Consider the following 19,363-nt stretch of genomic DNA (forward strand, 5'->3'; position numbering starts at 1 on the left):
CGAGCGAAGGGACCTTCGTGCGGCCGTTCGCATGAACGCGATCTACGCTGCGAAAACAGCGCAGATGGCTTTTAAGACACAATAGCCTCAGGTCGCCCGGAGTAAAATGCGCCCCCCCTTTCCTGCCCTCCCCTCGAAATCTTGAACTCAACGGAAGACGGCGCGTTTCTTCCCCGCTTTCCGCCGTTGCATGTGTGAGATTTAGCTGTGATCACCGGCTAAATCGCTTTCACTCGCACGCACAGCATACGGCGTGCGGCGACAGTTTAATCGCCATTGCATTTATACGGAACCTCACGGTGACGCCGACGGCAGAAATGGACTTGGAATGTCCATATAATTGCCACCGCAATAAAAAGTTCGCCCTGTTTTTCTGATTGCTGCCATCTCGCACAACATCACAGAATGCCTGCAGCTGAAGAAATGCAAAAAATAGGAAGGTTACGACCTCTGTCGAAAGAAGGGTGAATGTTACGCACTGTCATGCCATGTTACCATATGGTTACGGACGCGATCGAATTCGAATTATTCACGTGCAGAATGAATGCCAACGCATTCAAGTGATAATCATGCGTCCGTTTTATTACGATAAAAGCATATGGGCATTTCAGGCGCATTTCTGTCGTGGTCGTCACCGTGATGTGCCGTATGAAGTCCAAGGGCGATAACATCGTCGCCGCGCGCCGTATGCGGTATGTGCGAGTGAAAGCTTGCGAGGGTGAGCCGACGATGGCGGCTCAATCGCCGGGGGGGGAGGCAGTGAAGAGGGGGGGGGGAGGTGCTCTACTGCGGCGACTGCTGCGTATGGCGCTGCCGCGCGAGCCCTATCTTGAAAGCGATGTGCGATGGGGACAGAGTGCGCCCAGTGTTGATAGCTTCGTGTGGGCTGTGTTTTCGCCGCTTAGTTAGCGTTGAAGCGAGAGGTAGCACGAAGGTCACTTGGCTCGCTGCAGCCGCCGCGCTTCGTCACTCCAGCGTTTTGACAGGGAGTTTCTGCGTTCATCGAATGAGATGTGGCCATGTTTGTGTCCAAGTTTAGCTAGTAAGCGAATATTTAAAAGTTTACACGGCCGGATAAAACTACTATCCTTACTTCGTATAGCTGTATGCTAATTTGCTATCGCAATCGATGCTTCACCTTGCAAGCGAAACTGTGACTTTATTTATTACTTCTTTAGTACGTAATTATAGTGCTCATATAACTAGGAGGGGCGTAAAAATAGTTACCAGAAGATAACCTGAAAAGAATACGACGAGCGCGCGCGCTACTGCCTTGATGGAAAATCCTCACGCACTGGTACCTGGAGGAGAAAGCCTGAACTAGTAGCATTGAAAAATAAGTACGTTACCGAACTGCCACTCGGCGTGTGCAATAGAACAAGAAGCTAGAAATGAAATTAATGGATGTGGGGCGGGCGCTGACAAGTTATACATGCTCCACTATCCCATTGACGAATTTAGCGTTGTACGTGCTGCCCTGAATAGTGACAAAGATCAGTGAAGACAGCTTCGTAAAATCAGCACACTCATCCATCAATAGATATCTTCTTAGTGCTTGGTGAGCTGAAGCGGCTTAAAAGTGATGCACAAAAACGGCCAAGCTTCTCGATTTCAGTGGAAATCTGAAATTTGAATGGTGCTTGAAAGCAAGAAAAAGGGCAGGAGGAGGGAGGGAAAACAAGAGGTGAAAGGTAGAGGAGCTAATCAGATTAAGTGTCTTGGTTGGCTACTCATTGAAGCTATAAGCTCCATCAAAGCACTGATAATTTCCTATACATGCGAACCTTCCGAACAGTGTCTTCTATGCTTGCCTTTGCACTGTACAACTGACGGTGGGACGAAGTAGCATACTGAAGCGTCACTTAAATTTATTAGGGAATAAAATTGCTTTGTCGGGAATACCGGAATATTACCCTTGGGTGTCCTGGCAGCATGACTCGTGCTTTCTTTTTTGGACATATTAACTTTTCGTGATGCTACAAAAGAAAAAAAAATGCTGCCGCAAAAATTATTATCAGTAACACAGCGTTTCAGTAGGTGTTTCACATTGAAGTTATCCCGGGCATTTCTTCTCTATTTCTCTAAAACTTAAGTTAGTTAGTGATAATTAGAATCGGCAACAACGTCAGCGTACTTTCGGCGGATCTGCGGCGCTGTACCTGAGCATTTACTTCGCTGGGTGCGATAACTAAGAAGAAATTACGGCCGTAATGTAGTGAGGATGTCTACGTTCTGTCTAAAGACCATGCGTCTTTCTTGTTGAGCTTTTTCCACTTCGTCCCATCAGCTGCTGAGCCTTTGATCAGCGTTATCGCGTTAGCGGGGCGGGGGGGGGGGCGTAAATGGCAGAGAGTTCGGCCCCTGAGGTGCATTCCTCTAGCCACGGACTTTGCACTGGGGAAAAGAAAAGAAGAAAAGAAAGAAGTGACAATGACGAGAGAGTGAAGACGCAAAGGGCACTGACGAGCGCACCGGGCAAAAAACATCTGCAGTACAATCAAATTTTCTCTGAGAATTACAGTAACTGGAGGAAATATCTGTTGTATTATCGCCACCTCTACTGAGGCTGGCCTAGTTTCGTTTACCCCTTTACCAGAGCCAATCGCCGGTACCTTCATGGCGAAGCAGCCCCGCCTCCTTGCGTTACATGGGCGAAATATCCACCCGCCCGCCTTCTTCCTATATTCGCAACGTTGTGCATTGTCTAAGAAGGAATGGTTGTAGCGGATACCTTTTTAGTCTACTTTATCTTGGCGATTTTTTCTCCTCGCACTTGGAAACTGAGCAAAAGTGATTTGACGAATACGCAACGTTTAAGGCTAAGACACAGCTAGGAGAGAACTGGCGGCCGAAGCCAATTACAGCATATATGAGGTGTAAGTCATGGCAACAACTGTACGGGACGTTTTCTATCGCTTACATGGCGGATGTGGAGCCGGTGTACTGGTTCCTTGTCGGCCCGATCATCCCTACCGTGGCACTTGTACACCGTTTGTGACAAAAATACTCATAATTTTGGCCTTGGTATGGCTATGAACCCGGTTTGGGAAGTGTGTCTGTGAGGCTTCTTTGACGAGATGATCGAGCACATGGGCCCCTGTTCACAAAACCTTCATGACGTGAGAGCGTTCCCTCGTTGGTTGGGGTTGGCACACCCACTACTCACGATATAGCGATCGGCGCGATAACGACACGATCCCTTCTGTGATTTCCAATCGCGGAAGGCACTTATGCGTAAAAGTATGTTTGTGAATGCAGGTACTAGCTGATTACGTTGAGTTATGTGTGCATGAAATGTTGCTGCGCGCGTTTCTTTTGTACATAGGCTGCAGGAACGTACAGTTCTTGGCTCTTGGTCATGACCGACCTAACCGACATCCACAGCGAATGCTTTAAATTACCTATTTCACGGTTCGAATACTACGCTGCTGTTTAGTAGGCAACGGCTGTGCAGCGCATTTGTACATATGATCCACGGTGTTTTGTCTAATCTCCTGCCTTCTACGCGGTTGGGATTTCCGGCCCTCGGCGGCCGCTTTATGGCGGAGGCGGAATGCGAAAATGTTCTTGTTAACAGGTTTACGGACGGATTAAGAAAAACCTGGTGGTTAAAATAAGCGGGTTTCTCCTACTACGGCGTTCGTCATAGCGTGATAGCTTCAATGTAGCTATAGTAGTACCGAGTTCAACCCTGGATAACTCTGCATTTTCCTCTATGTCGATCTCTCGGTACTTAAAATCCCATCAGTAAATTAGGCAAGACACTTAGCATGAAATAGGAGCCTTGGCGAATCTCTTGTGCAGTTCGCCAGTTTTCTTGATTTCCTTGATGGAAGTGGCGTTATTTCTTGCGCTTCTTAGGCCTTTAGAAACGCGTTAATGTTTTTGCATAAACCTCGTTTTACCAGTAACTATCTGTACATTTCAAGTTCTCGCGGATGGCCTTTTCTAAAACTTCCTTTTCCTCGCTTTTTGATAGTGCTAGCACTTCTTTCCCAGCTGCGCATCTCCCGGACTTGGATTTGTTACTGATCAGACGTCTTGAATTAGGAACCACCATGATCACATTACTCCACATTGCCCCTTTTCTACTTCATGGTAGCCAGTACGCTCTTGGTTCGGAATCCATGATGATTATTAACTGTTGCATTGCGCCGAGTTGAGGTGTGATGGCTCATGAAGCCTTTGATCATCCAAACGTACCTCCTCATTAGTACATAAAACTATCGACGTTATTGACATCTCTTGTAACGGACGAGGTTCTCTGTTGTTTTATTTGAAAATGAGTTAACCAACCTCAAGTGAATCGTTACTGAGAAATCTATATCCAGCATCCGTCTTCATAGTTTTAGTGCTTATGCCTTCGTCGTTGACTCTGAGAGGGTGTTCATGTCCCCTGGGATGACAACTCTGCAGTTAACATCTTGCTCTCTTATTACTTCTTCCATACTGCTGTAAAATCTTCCTGCTAATGGCTTGTTCTATCTTGTGTGGTGTACGCCATTATCACAAGCATGACTTCTGCCACATCAGCTTCACTTTACTCTGTTGTTCTTGCGGTACAGACTTGCAAGCGTTTCTTTTATGCGCTTCATAGAACGATTCCCACTCGCCCTCCCTTTCCCTATTCTTCTCTCTCTCTCATTGGTAACTTTGCCAGGAACGCGTTAAATATATCACGATAGAAATACACCGCCTTGAGGGACTCCGGACTTTACACCGAAGGATATGCTTTTTCACACTGTGGCTGCTTGGGCTAGTCGGTACATACTCCTCAGGCGAACAGCGCGAAAAGACAGAGGACAATAGTGCTATAAACACCAGCGCTGACTGACAACTGAATTATTTATTAAGAATTCAGTTGTCACAAGAACAAGCATGCGACACCATTCGTCAAGTGTGAAGCTGGAGTGGTGTATACGAAGTGTCTCTTCCCTGTGGACACTCCTAGATTGGACAGACTGGTCGCTGTTTAAGCGATCGTTTAAGAGCCCGCGCCTGTAGCCTTCGCTCCGGTACGGGCAGCAACTTGGCCTTACACTACAGAGAATGTGATGTGTGCCGTATTAAGGAGCCTAATTTTTCACGGTGCACGATCCGCAAACGCTACAATGACTCTTGTGCACGGGAAATCTTTGAGACTGCTGCTATCGAAGCGAATGGTGCGTCTTGCGTTAGCACTCAGTCTTTGGACCTGAGGCAGAACTAATACATTTTAACGACTGCAATAATACTGGGGAAATCTAATCGGTGTCTTATTCCTTTTGGTCATGCACAGTGATGTACTCGTACGTACCTTTGATTTCTTTAGGTATATATGTATGTTCCTTTCTTCATAACGAATTCAGTCGTGAGACAGTGCTGGTGTGTATTCCCCTTCTTCTCCTTCGTCTTTTCGTGCTGTTCCTCTATCGAATATGCTTTGTCGCACTACAGAAATAGAGTCTTTTCAAACAGATTTTCTACGGAAAGTAGAAACGTTCAGCTTAGCCCAGTCCCTGAAAGGATATGGAAAATTTGTTAATGTTGAATGTGTCAAAAGCCCGTGTGCAGCTTGGAAAAGGGCTCTCGGGATTGAGTCTCCCCCGAATAAAATCAATACGGCACCTTTGTGCCATATATGTAGTTAGAAATATGTTGTTCGCAGTATTTGATTAGTTCGACAAAATCTGGCAGTATTGACAGCGATAACAAGGCTTAGCGTTGGGCTTGAACTCTTCTGACTGTGTTCAAGCTATACGCGGGTGCGACATGTTGGTGCTACTCCGCACGCAAGGCAACCGCTGCTGGGCAGAGGGAACAGCGCCCTGGCAGCTACACCAGGCGTCTCACCCCGCTGGCGTGATGAGCGCTGTTAGTCGTTCAGGTGTCGCACCTCGATGGTGCACGAGATAGGACCGACGGAAAAGCATCGGCGTTAGTCAGCTTCCGGTGAACTGTTAGATAACGTTAGCTTGACATTTACTGCTCTGACCAAGGCATACGCACAGCAGCTCAGCTCGCATGCTAGTGTACTTACAGTGTGCGTATACAGGTGCACAACGCTACGCCACCAACGCGATTGAGCGTACAGTTAACGGTGCGTTCACTTCGCTTCGTCGTTTTTGAAGCCAAGCGCACTTCGCGTCTCTGGGGGCCCTTTAAACCATTGCGCGCGAGTCACGCATGCGCCGTCAGCGTTGGGACTGCACGACAATGGCGACGACGCCGACTGAGTGAATGCGCCACGAGCGTCCGCATAATTGCTATCGCAGCACCTATGTCGGCGGAACTCATGAGACCTACAGCGCCATATGAACCAGTGGAACATAGAGTTAAGTTTAACGCGCGGCATCATGCACCTTCTGGTTGTCTTGAATTGTCCGACTCCTATATGTTATTCATGCTCTCTCCAAAAAACTTTTGTCAAATGAGTTTCAATGTTGATAAGTACGTTGTAAATGTTATCTGAGCATTTAACAGTCCATGAGAACCAATCTTTAATGTCTCGTTGAATTCACTAAACAATTAAGAAATCCACATCAATATTCGCATGTCGAGGTACCGTCTATATGCCAGCTCTCCCGGACGCTATAGATGAATTAGGAAGGAACAGCGCCAACTAAGACGATCACAAGAGGGGAGAACGACACAGGACAAGCGCCAACTTCATCTAACTTTATTCATCGAAAATTCAGCAAATATAGGAAATATTTGCTGCCTATATTTGCTGAAATTTCGATGAATAAAGTTAGATGAAGTTGGCGCTTGTCCTGTGTCGTTCTCCCCTCTTGTGATCGTCTTAGTTGGCGCTGTTCCTTCCTAATTCAAGTATGCACCATCTAGCCCAAATGAATGTTCTCCTGAGCTATAGATGAACTCGGGTGACAATATAGAATTCAACGAATGCACGATCAGAATGAAACATAACCTGTACCAGTGGTTTGCGATGCACTTCGATGCAATGAAAGAGTGTGGAACGATGTTATCAGAGAACAAGGGTGCTTGAGAACCGGACATAGTAGATAAACTGGCAATACATGCCTGTTTTGACGCAAAGTTTCACCATTCGGTTACTCGGAGTATACGCTAGAGTCAGAAACTGAGTGTGTGTACCTATATGTATGCTGCATCCGATCTCTGACAGTGCATTTGCTGACGTTCAGGTCTTCTGACATTGTGCAGACTCCACTGGTTGATTGGGCTGCAAGTCATCAGGCTGATACCTCTAACGGTAAGCAGACTGCGTTTTAGACCTGTTTATATTATATGTATGCTTGTTGCCTGTCCCAACCATGTTAGATGTTCTCACTAGAATGTAATTAGCATAATTACGCACAGTATTATTTCTGCCAAGGTTTGTAAAGGGAAACATCAAATGGAACAGCCCACTCCTTTTCTGCGCCATACATACATACATACATACATACATACATACATACATACATACATACATACATACATACATACATACATACATACATACATACATACATACATACATACATACATACATACATACATACATACATACATACATACATACATACATACATACATACATACATTCCACACGGCTGGTCTCAGTGATACATAGGCGTCGCGTTATTGAATGCCAAAGCGACGACACGCAATGTGCCAAACATGCTCAACAACCCCAGGGAAATGGCACGAGCTTCTGCAGCCGTTAATGCGTGCGGTCGAAGGGTGCATGTATATACAGCGCAGCACGCGCATCCAGACGACACCTTGTCTCGAAGGAGTTGTGGACGTTTATAATGAGCGTTCTGCGTCTTTTCGAGCACTCGTATGAATGAGTCCTGTGGGGATGACTCGTAAAAGAGGAAGAAAGAAATAATAATGAAGGAGGACTACCCGGTTGTCACAAGGTGGCAACACAGGCGCTGTCGTCGGCGGTTTGGGAATACACTAGTGACACGAACATAAACGCCTGGGCGACACCGTGCGTACAGACGCTTTGCAGCTAGCTGGCTGTTGGCGCGAGATAGAAGCCGCCGGGAAGAAGTGCCTTGCTACGCGTACGCCGTCTCGTCAGTCCCGTGCAGCGCCCTTTCGCAAACACACGCTTCGTGGCGCACTTAGGCTCTGCCGTGTCAGTCCCACTTTTAGCATCCTGCGTAAAGTATGGGTCCGTCCTGCTTAATTACATAACGCAGGCACATGATACCCTAGGACAACACAGCTAGTTGGGCGAGTTGGTTCAAAATTGTAGGCGTGTAAGTGCGCCTAGGAGGCAAGGACGAAAGACAGGACAAGACACACGTAGGGCTACAATGATGCACCAAACTTTGTCGCGAAGTCGTTGCTCTACACTTTTAAATTCGCGCTGCTGCCTGTAGGAAGGGCCAGCAGCGCCCTAACGCACATTGTGACCTCATTGAACTGCGCGGAACAACTAAAGGCGAGCCAAAGCCCGGGTGGTAGAGCCATGCGTGTGCACACTGCAGTGGGACATCGGTGCCAAGTAGGCAACAAAACGTTGCTGCCTCTCCGTTCTGTATCGCAGAAAACATTTGAACCGCTCTGAACGTGAGGGTGCAACATATACTACAGCTTCACTACATATGTTCGCACATATGAGCCGCACACGAATATGAGACGCGTTGACGTCGCGGATACTGATTTCAGAACCGACGGCGTGATGGCTCTTTTGTTTCTTCGTGACATACGAACACCAGTATGAGTTATGCTCTGGGCAACTAGGCATTGACAACAAAATTCTATTTTAATGTGTTTGGACTCATCACCGGAAATGTTTAGAAATTGATAGTCATGTGAACACACCGGGCGCAATGAACAGTTTATCTTTGGGACATACGTGCAGTCTGCGCAAGTACTTGCGGCCAGGCCACTGCAATCACATCTCCCTTACGACAGATCGTAACCACGCGCACGTTCTATTTGATGCTGTGCAAAGTGTCTACTAAATTCGGTTTGGGCAGAGCAAGCGTAGAGTAGCGCTGGTTGTACATTGCTTGACAGTGCATTGACAGATACCTGAGCAATAGCACATGACGTAATAAGCGTTCGGCAATTAAAAGAGTGAACAAAGAGTGAAAGGCGAAGCTCGTGGGGAATATGCGGCCTTACATACCATGTGCTGGATGCTAGGTCACTGCAGCACGCACCAGCCAACGCTCTAATTTGCAGCAAAATTTTAAACTGACGTATAAAATAGCTCTTTGTTCGAAGCAGAGGTTAGTGCGCATCGATGGTTTTCGAGTAACCTTTAGGATAGCGAACATCGATGCAGAGCTGTTTCGACGCAATTTTCCAAGGAGAATGCTGCCGCTTCGAGGAAAAAAGAACGTTTCTTGCAACAGTTAATTTTCATTTACAGAAAATTTTTTATGAAACAGAGTGCAGTAGTTTTAATAGTGTAAGGACTCGCATAGCCTCGCCATGAGCAAAGGCGTTTCTGTTGGCGACTGCGCAGCTTCTGTTGGAAACCTGCACCATTCTTATAACCGTATTCTGCCACTGCTACACGTCTAGGAAGTAGCCGAGAAGTTGTGCCTCCTTTGCATGACCGAACTGTAAATAAAAAAAAAACAAAACAAAACAAAAAACAGCTTAATTTCGCCAGAAAGCGAAGACTTACGCTTCGCGAGCATTTTCAACCCTCTCAGTGCAGCACGACAAATTTTCGCAGATCACTATTCAAACGAAAGCTCACGCTCAGAAATTGGTAACGGAGGCTTTACAAGGAAAGAGTAGTCCTTTGTGCCTTTTCTCTTACTTCAGTGAATAAAAAGAGACCAAAAGAAACGTCATAGATACGTCAGTATAGTTACAATGGGGACGTAGAGAGCAAGCGTAGGGGCACGTGGAGAGGAGTTACGCAAGCGTTTAGTGCTTTCCAAGTAACGCTAGGAGATGTGAGAAATCGCGAGACGTGGGCCGCTCTCATCTCGGAGAGTGCTGCGGACATCTCTGACGCGGCGTGGCAGCCCACACGTGTTCTGACGACGCAGCGTCGCAGCCGCCTGGTGACCTCACGCAAGTGCTGACATTCGCGCGAGAGCTGTGTAGCCGTAACGAGCGAGGCGCGCAGGAAGCGGGAGCAGCGATGCCACCAGCGTGCGATGTGCGCACTGGTCAGGCGGCCGCTTGTCCACGGGGCGCAGTTGACAAATGCGACACCCCGCCACTTACGCGGGGGAGAACCCCGCGCTCGGACACTGGCGAAGAAAGGAGGGAGACGGCGATCATTTAAATTTCATCGCTCAGGTCCCGGGCAATTAGGGCCGGCGCGTTGGCGCCAGCGCCATTCATCATCCGCGCTCGGCTGCAGCCCCGGGGCGTCGGCTGCCGCCGTCGGGCCGACAACCAGCGCGGCCTTCGGCTCCGTCATCCGTCTTGGCCGCGGGCGTCATTACGGCGCTCATCAGGGGCCCCCGCGCTGGGGCCGGAAGCGCGGCCCTCCTTCCTCCGGGAGCAAGGGTTATTTTGGAAGGCGCCTCCTCCGAGACCCCCGCCGCCCTGACGAGTAGACAACGCTGGCGCCTTCTCTTTCCCCGCCGGACAAGCCGGCTCACTTTCAAAGTCTGCGGGCGACTGCACGCCCGAATCCCGGACTAAGCAAGGACACACTGCGCTCCTTCGCTCCGCTACACACCGTGGACTGGGAACGGTGCTTTCGCCAGACAGTGGGCCCTGTCCACAGCTTCGGAAATGCGGAAGCGAGTAGGGCTTCAAGCCTGAGAATACTGTGAGAAAAGACGTCGAGCACCGCGGGGGGCGCCTCGAAGTTGCAAACGCCCTTATGTAGCGCATGTCGGTAAGGTATGGTACGGATGCGTGTTCAGCGAGTTCCCTCCGCGCAAAAACAGAAAGAGAGACAGAAAAAGTGCTCCAGCAGGAACTAACCTCCCTATTCAGCAAACCTCCTTACCTGGAACTTCTTCATCGCACGGAAACAATTTGTTTAAAAGGTGGGATGGTGGTATCTATACGAGTAAGATACCAAGACCGACCAGTTCAATACCATACCCTCGTCGTGCCACATGCGCCTGCGGTCTATTACATCCTTTACTTGAACGCCACTTTGATATTGCTATTGAACAATTACTGCTATTGACGAAGAGCAGGCCTACCATGTTTCAGAATACGATGACGACGACGACAACTACGTAACCTTGAGCGGATGTTCGCTATGCTTTCCAAGAAAAAAAAAGAGAAAATGACTTGTGATAACTATTATTTAAATATAAGTAGTACTGACCAACAAGTTACCAGGAAGCAAGGACTTTATAGTACGCTTCCATTGCGAACCATGACCAATCCCCTCCCTCCTCGTGTGTACGTGCCATACGTTGAAGGTGACAAGTTCGCTCTGTGACAGCCTTAAGTATGCGCCTGTATACGCACTTGTATGTGGTCTCTCGTTTGTCCCTCTATATGCAACAGTATGTGTGCGCACGTCACTGAGTGACTGCTCTGACTAGGGACGGCGCGCGCATGACTGTGGAGGCCATGCTTTGAAATTCTATTAAGTGCGAGACGGCATGGCGGAGCAACACCTGGGAGATTTCTTGAAATTATTATTATTACTTGTTTTGAAAACATATATACACTAGACAGGAAAGTGAAAGAGAGGAGTAGGCTGGTAACTACCACCGGAAAGGGCACGACGCCTACCCACTCTTCAGAAAGGAGGAGGATGAAACAGAAATGGAAGATAGAAGAAAAGCAGGGAAAAGGAAGGAAACAGCAAGATGACAAATCTCAAGGAATTTAGCAGAACACACGTAATACAGGCCACACACACTAGAGCCGGTCACTGCAGGTGACGCCAAAGTTTACCACCAGAATGACAAGTACCGTATATATATATATATATATATATATATATATATATATATATATATATATATATATATATATATATATATATATATATATATAAGAAGCCGACAAACAAGGACAGCATATAGGGTACGTTACTTGTAGTTCTGAACTGAATTAAAGAAAATGACAAATACATGGAAATGAAAGGGGATGAATAAACAACTGGCGCAGATGTCTTTTGATCCACTTTCATTTCGCTGTATTTGTAATTTGCTTTAATTCAATTCATAACTAAAAGTAATGTCCCTGATGCTGTCCTTGTAGTCATTGTTGGTTGGCTTCTTATGATATGTGACTAATAAAAATCGGGCCCTTCGGTTTCCTTTTTTCTCGTTCACACACACACACACACACACACACACACACACACACACACACACACACACACACACACACACACACACACACACACACACATATATATATATATATATATATATATATATATATATATATATATATATATATATATATATATATATATATATATATATATATATATATATATATATATATATATATATATATATATATATATATATATATATATATATATATATATTAGCGCAAACACCTTTGGAAGTGCTCCCTGTTGCTCCGCTCAACACCTCGGTTGGTGATACCAAACGGAAAGACGTTACTCGCCGCAGGACAGCGCCTGTGGAGTGGGCGCCAGGCTCGTCGCTCCGTCAAAGGAAGACATGGTGTAAAACGCGCAGTTATACATGAGATTTGCAACGGGTGGTCACTCTTTAAGAAGGGGATAAAAACTGCTAGCAATTGGAGTAGTAGTAACGCGCCCCGGTTAAAAAAAAAATTATTGAAAGCTTTCACGGCGTATAATCGAGCATCGATGTGAATACAGGGTTCGGCCAAGACGGCAGAGTGTTAGGGAGATTAAGATAGCAGCCCTTGCCGGACGCGGCAATCACGTCGGGAGACAAGTGGGGCACAGCCACAACCCAGCCGGTGATCGCGAGCGGCGAAGCACCGGCACAGCATGCTCTAGAGTGGGCGTCGCGACGGCTGGAGGCGAGATCGCAACTTTTCGTTGCCTCGCCAGCGTTGGCCAGAGAAGCCGAGATCGACACAATGATACGTCGAAACGGATAACCCCTCATCGCGAGTGAGGAAGGATATAGGCACCATCAAAGCTACCAGATGTCCACGTGGCTGCCTCAGGCAACCGAGCCGTCGAAGATTTTGGAGCTGAGAGCGCGCTGGCCGCCGTTTGGAAATCGGCGGGAAGCCGGGCATTATACAATCGATCATCCCGCGAGTCGAGCTTTCGCTCCGAGCGGGCGAAAATGACTCAGTTCAGTCACCACATCCAGCAGAAGCGGCGGGAGCTGTAGTAGTACGTAGTAGGTCCGTTGAGGGAACTCCCGCAGTTATGGCGGCAGCTATGGTCCCGTGTGCAAGAAAGCCCTCCTTCACTCGGTGCACACGAGTGGGCGAAAGCCGTCGCGCCGTCATCACGGCACGGACAGAGAAAGGAGAGAGGGCGGCGGAGACGACTTCTAAGCTGAGCGCGGGGACGAGACCGAATGAAAGGGAAATGGTGGGAGAAGAGGGCGAGAGCGAGTGAAATGCGAGAAGTCCGCGAAGAAGCAAATAAAAGGGAAAGGGACTAATCTAGAAGAATGATTTTGTGACAGCATCTCCCGGAGCTCATTAAACTGACCATCCGTCTCTGTCAGCGGCAGATTCAGACGATAGCGATATATCATCGAATGTGTCGCCGCTGCCCCTCTCACGTCGGCGCTCTCTCCCCGGCCCGCGAGCAGCGCCCACTCGGCCGACGCTGCGTCGCTCTGGTCGCGGCTCGCCGACGCGGCTCCCGCAGCCACGCCGCCGTGGCCATAGCGGTGTATATAACGACGTGCGAGAAACTGTCGCAGCGAAGACAGGAAAGCAAAAACACCAGCCAGGATTTTCGGGAAAGCAAGCGAGGATAGCGACGAAAAGCGAGCTCGCCGCGGACGGAGAAGCCCCCCCCCCCCCCTGTCAATTTCCAGTCTTTCGCGTGATCAACGATGGATGACTGAAGGGACCGCGCGAGCTTGGAGCCATCCAGGGCGCGCATCACTGAGTGACGTGTGGAAGACTGGAAAACTGGAAGATTAAAGATGAGCGAAGTAGGCAGGCAAGAAATGAAGTATGGCGTTCCGCAAAGGATCGGGGGCAAGACGCAAAAGCAAAAATCGCCCTTACGTTCTGTCTTTAGCTCGTGTTGCTCTCGTTCCGTTCATCGCATGGGCGCGCGCTGCAAGGAAGACCGATCGCCCCATGCCCAGCATATGAGACCATTATTTTGGCCCCCAAATTGAAGGGGGGGGGGGTAGCTCATGCCAGTTCCTTTAGGCAGATATCCAAGCTAACTGATGTGCTAAGATGCAGTCAGATCTATTTGCTAAGGAGCACATAGTAGTAGGAGCACATAGTGTTGCTGTGAAGAAAAGAAAGAAAGAATCGCTTGCTGTCGACTATAATAAAGCCTAGTACATTTCTTTCCCCCTGCGTGGTTTCTGTGCATCACTCTTACTTTCTTGATCATGACATACATTAAGTTATATATATATTTATTTGTTTGTTCGCTGGCAAGCACATTATTGCGTGTAAAAAGTCATCCACACGAGAGGTCACAGGTCAGAAAACTTTGATGTGACACTGCGCTTTCAAAACACACACACACACACACACACACACACACACACACACGCACGCACGCACGCACGCACGCACGCACGCACGCACACGCACGCACGCACACACACACACACACACACACACATACAAACACACACACACACACACACACACACACGCTCTTTCTCTCCGCGCATAGGGGGTAAAACCAATTGTTTGAACTCTTTGCTCACCCTCCTGGCCTGGCGTGGCTGCATCGTTAGGTCATTCAGCATCTCGACGGGTATATTTGTGGACATATCTGCTCGCCGAATGAAAGTACCAGGGAACAGGCTGATATATAAGTTACAAGTATTCGCACACCTGTGCTGCGCAAAAAAAAAGAAAAAAAAATCCTGGATATAATATGAGCATATAATGACGGCTCACAGGTATTTCTAAAACACGCCGACCTGCCAATGGAATGGGGAACCATATTGTCACGGTGGCACCGAAAACCGGAGACGAGGATAGGCATTACTAAAACAGCCGGTTTAAGCGATCAAGCGTAGAGGCATCTTTGTCTTCGGATCTTCGACACTATTTATTTATTTATTTACTTATTTACTCAGGTACCTCACGGGCTCACTACGAGACGGAGTCCGCGAAAACACCCATCCTTGTCGTTGATCGCCCTCATAGAGCAGACGTGGCAATATTTAACGGATTACTTGATTTACCTTATTTTCTATGATTTGGCCATTCGGTATGTGGCACTGGATGTGTGCCCATTGTTGGCCAATCTTCCGGAATGGGTATGTGTCACCGCGGCACAAGTAAATGTTGCTTGATACGCGTTGTACTTTTGTGTGCGTGCACCTGTCATTACTATTCCTTCCTCGACACGCATCATCGCCTTCGTCGTCGTGACATGGCTGCGTAGGCTAGTGCGCATTCGCCTGATTTGGACTTTGCATTTCGGCGTAGCTTGTGAGTGATGTAGCGCATAAATATAAAATAGGGAAGCATGAGAAGGTAGGCTACGTCCACAGAAGGTTATTTCAAAATTTCAATTTCCTTGCCCAAACAGCAATAAAAAAGGAAAAGATAGAAGGAAATACCAGGACGCACGATACGCACGAGCACCAGCGCACAAAGAATGTCTTTACGGGAACCATCAGCAAAAGCACCCTCCACTAACTATAGGACGGCCACCCATTGCACAGGAAGCGAGAGAGTCGATACAAGTTTCCTCGTGCACATGTAAGGAGAACACGACCGCGTTATCAGCTCGATGAAAAGCAAGCACAATGCGATGAAAACTAAACAGTTATGTCTGCCTATAGGTAGTCTATAAGATTATCTTCCACAAGAAAATCGCCCCGGGTACTCACGCCATGCCTCTGCTTATCAGGGCACGACCACAGTCCTAGCACTCTGTTCACTATGCACGGACGCCTGTCGATAAAGTTGTGACCATTGTGGTGGATAAACATAAGCATTGCGGGGCATTACACGTTCCATAGAATGAAAGTAAACGAAACTGTACGCATCGCCGTTAGTTGTAAAGCGTTTAATTAAACGTTTTTTTTAGAGCTTTCCTTGACATTGATTCCAACGTGCGCGTTTCAATCCGCATATTTTTTTGTCTTCTTATTGTTGTTATTCTTGTGGTTGACGAAGGATTAGCCAGTTCTTTGAAACATCTTTGGGATAACCTAACCTAAAGTGGCCTGCCTGCCCATTGTTCTTCACTTTAACAACAACAACAACAACAACGACGACGACGACGACGACGACGACAACAACAAAAACAATAATACTACTACTAATAATAAAGTCATGAGTAGGGGCAATCGTGGGGCCTAATGAGTGGCTTTATATATCTGAAATTTTGCGCTAGAATATATTCGTCTACTGAAAACTGTAAATTTATTCCGACTGCTATCGCGTTTCAAGGCGTACTGTCATCAGAATCTGAAAGCCGAGTTTTAAAAGCATGATACCGTGGCTGCCGAAACTGGCTTCCATACCTTAATATATTACGCCGTTTCTTCGAAAGTATTGGCTTTTTTATTCTTTTGCATCGAGATCCCGGCAAACAATACACTGTAAAAAGATTTACACCTTTATAGGGGGGGGGGGGAGACAAAGGGGAGAAAAGACAGGGAGGGTAGCCAGTGTAAGAACCGGCTAGCTACCCTGTGCTGGGAAAAGGGGTAAATGGAATAAAAGGAGAAAGAAGAAGAAGAGGAAAAAAATAAAAGAACCTGGAAAATGGACACAGTAATGCGATACTACGAGCTACAACACTCAAAGACGCTCGCACAATTCGCATGTCCTTAAAAACTTCAGCAAAGCCCTTAAGGCCTTGAGTGCCGAAGCCCGCCTGGACCAGTGTCCTAGAGCTTTTTCCTCTGTAAAGGGGCGATTGCCCAGTTTTTCAAGCACGGTCACGAGCACTTTTCTTGGCACTTTGTAACCGGGACAGTCACAAAGGAGGTGCTCAATCGTCTCCTCGCAGCCGCAGGCGTCGCAAGTAGGGCAGTCGGCCATTCCAACGCGGAATGAATGCCACGCCGGGCCACAGGCGGCACAGAAGTTTTGCTTCTGCTCGCGGTAACCCTGGTGGTAGACGGAGTTGCAGACGTGGATCCAATCTGTGGAGATGTGCGTTCGTGAATTCACTGGTGTTCCACATATTCTGCGTAAGTTCGTGGGCGAGAGAGCGAAGACTTGTGGCTGCATCTGTTCTTGACAGCCGTATGACAGCGGTTTAACATGGGCACCATCGTGGGCCGATCGGGCGGCGTCATCCGCACTGTGGTTTACTGAAATTCCGCAGTGACCCTGTATCCACTGGTAGATGATGTTGTGTCCCTTGTTGATTGCGTGATGCTGGAGTAATCGGATATCTGCGACTAGTTGCACATTTGGTCCGTGGTTGAAAAGGGACATCAGACAATGGAGAGCTGCCTTCGAGTCACATAAGATGGACCATGAATGTGATGATTTGTGACCAATCAACTCCAGAGCAGCACGTATAGCTGCGAGTTCTGCAGCCCTCGATGATGTAATGTGAGACGTCTTGAACTTGAGGGTGACAGATTCTGCGGGAATTACGACTGCTCCAGCTGAACTTTTAGAAGAGAGAGAACGTCCGTGTAAACGTGGATGCGTTCTTTGTGCTTGTCATGTAGGAATGAAAGCACGGTTTGTTTGAGGGCGAAAGACGACATCTCCGTTTACTTTCTGATACCGGGTATAACAAGAAGAGCCTGGAGTGGATGGATGCACCCCAGCGGTAGAGATGGTCATGCTGCAGGCGTGAAGTTTGACGCTAAAGTTCCATGGTTAGCGGCAATAATCCTGGTAAACGCTGAACGATGTCGAGCGGCAGCAAGGGAGGCGAGATGATGCGATGGAAGTCTGGCGAAGTGCCTGGTATGCATCCTTAAAGCGTCTACTTGAAGATACGTATCGATGGGGTGGTCATGCGCGATGGCTATTGTTGCTGCCGTGGATGCACATCTGGAAAGACCAAGGCTAATTCGCAGAGCTTGAGCTTGTACAGACTGAAGGGCACGGAGGTTGGTTTTACCGGTCCCACCCAGTGCAGGTAAGCTATAGCGCAGGAGACCGAGGAACAGTGCGTTATAGAGTTGGAGCATCGCGCTCACAGACGCACCCCATGATTTTCTCGCAAGAAATCTGAGCACGTGGGTTATCATGACTAATTTCCTTTTTAGGTAGGAGATATGAGGACTCCAGGAGAGGTCTCGATCTATTATCACTCCTAGAAAGCGGTGCGTCTTCTCGTAGGCAATCGGCTGTCCATTAATTCTGATAACGTACGGTTTCATTGCTTTGCGCGTGAAAGCGACTATAGAACTTTTCTCGTAGGACACCTCCAGACCTCGCGCTCGAAGATAACTTGATGTTAGTGTGGCCGCTTTTTGAAGTCTGGCGCGCACCTGGAGACGCGTCGCTCCTGATGACCAAATGCATATATCGTCTGCATAGATCGACACATGGATGAATTGCGGAAGGGTATGAACCAGGTCGATGAGCACGAGGTTAAATAGAGTGAGGCTCAAGACTCTGCCTTGAGGTACGCCACGGTAGGTGTTGTGTTCTGATGACGCACCACCCTCTGTTTGCACAAAGAATGACCTGTCCTTCAAGAAGCTGAATATCCATCGAAAAACAAGGCCCCCTAGGCCGACATTGCCCAAAGCGTCTAGGATGGCTCGATGGGTTACGTTATCATAAGCGCCTTTAACATCCAGGAACATTGCCGCTGACAGCCTCCTTAGGCTTTTTTCGTGCTGAACAGACGAGACAAGGTCGATGACATTGTCTACAGAAGAGCGTCCGCGTCGAAAGCCTGCCATAGCGTCAGGGTATAACCTGTAGTGTTCTAGATACCACTCTAGACGCGTCAGCAGCATCCTCTCCACCACGTTTCCTAGACAACTGGCCAGAGCAATGGTACGATAAGACGCCCAGTCTAGGGGTGATTTACCTGGCTTGACCAAAGGCACATGGCGGCTGGAATTCCATGCAGCAGGAACCACTCCTTCACGCCATGAATTACTGTACACGTCTAGAAGAGCATGCCGGACTGTTTGACCGAGGTTTCCAAGAGCTGCGTCTGTCACCCCGTCAGGCCCAGCCGATGAGGAACGTCTGGACGCTGCCAACACCGCCTGCAACACCTCGATGGAAAACAGATTGTCCATACGAGAATCCTGCGAGATTGGAACATCACAAGGATAACGTGTAGCGAATGATGGTGGTAGACCAGCAACCTTGAGACAGAAGTCCTCGGCTACGTCGATCTCTCTGCAACCTTGGTAGGGAGCCAGGCATTTGAAGGGGTGGC

The 19,363-nt window shown here is 48.0% G+C and overlaps 1 protein-coding gene across 4 annotated transcripts in view; it reads left to right on the forward strand.

The window, feature by feature from the left end:
• noc (no ocelli) overlaps positions 1 to 19,363 on the forward strand; it is a 184,768-nt gene that overhangs the window by 64,774 nt on the left and 100,631 nt on the right. For all 4 annotated transcript variants that reach the window (XR_011507976.1, XR_011507977.1, XR_011507975.1 and 1 more), the window contains exon 2: positions 7,165 to 7,213. The gene's annotated coding sequence lies outside the window, so the exon portion shown is untranslated. The remainder of the gene's footprint in view (positions 1 to 7,164; positions 7,214 to 19,363) is intronic.

This window comes from Dermacentor albipictus, chromosome 1, assembly GCF_038994185.2.
Source record: "Dermacentor albipictus isolate Rhodes 1998 colony chromosome 1, USDA_Dalb.pri_finalv2, whole genome shotgun sequence".
Lineage (NCBI taxonomy): Eukaryota > Metazoa > Arthropoda > Arachnida > Ixodida > Ixodidae > Dermacentor > Dermacentor albipictus.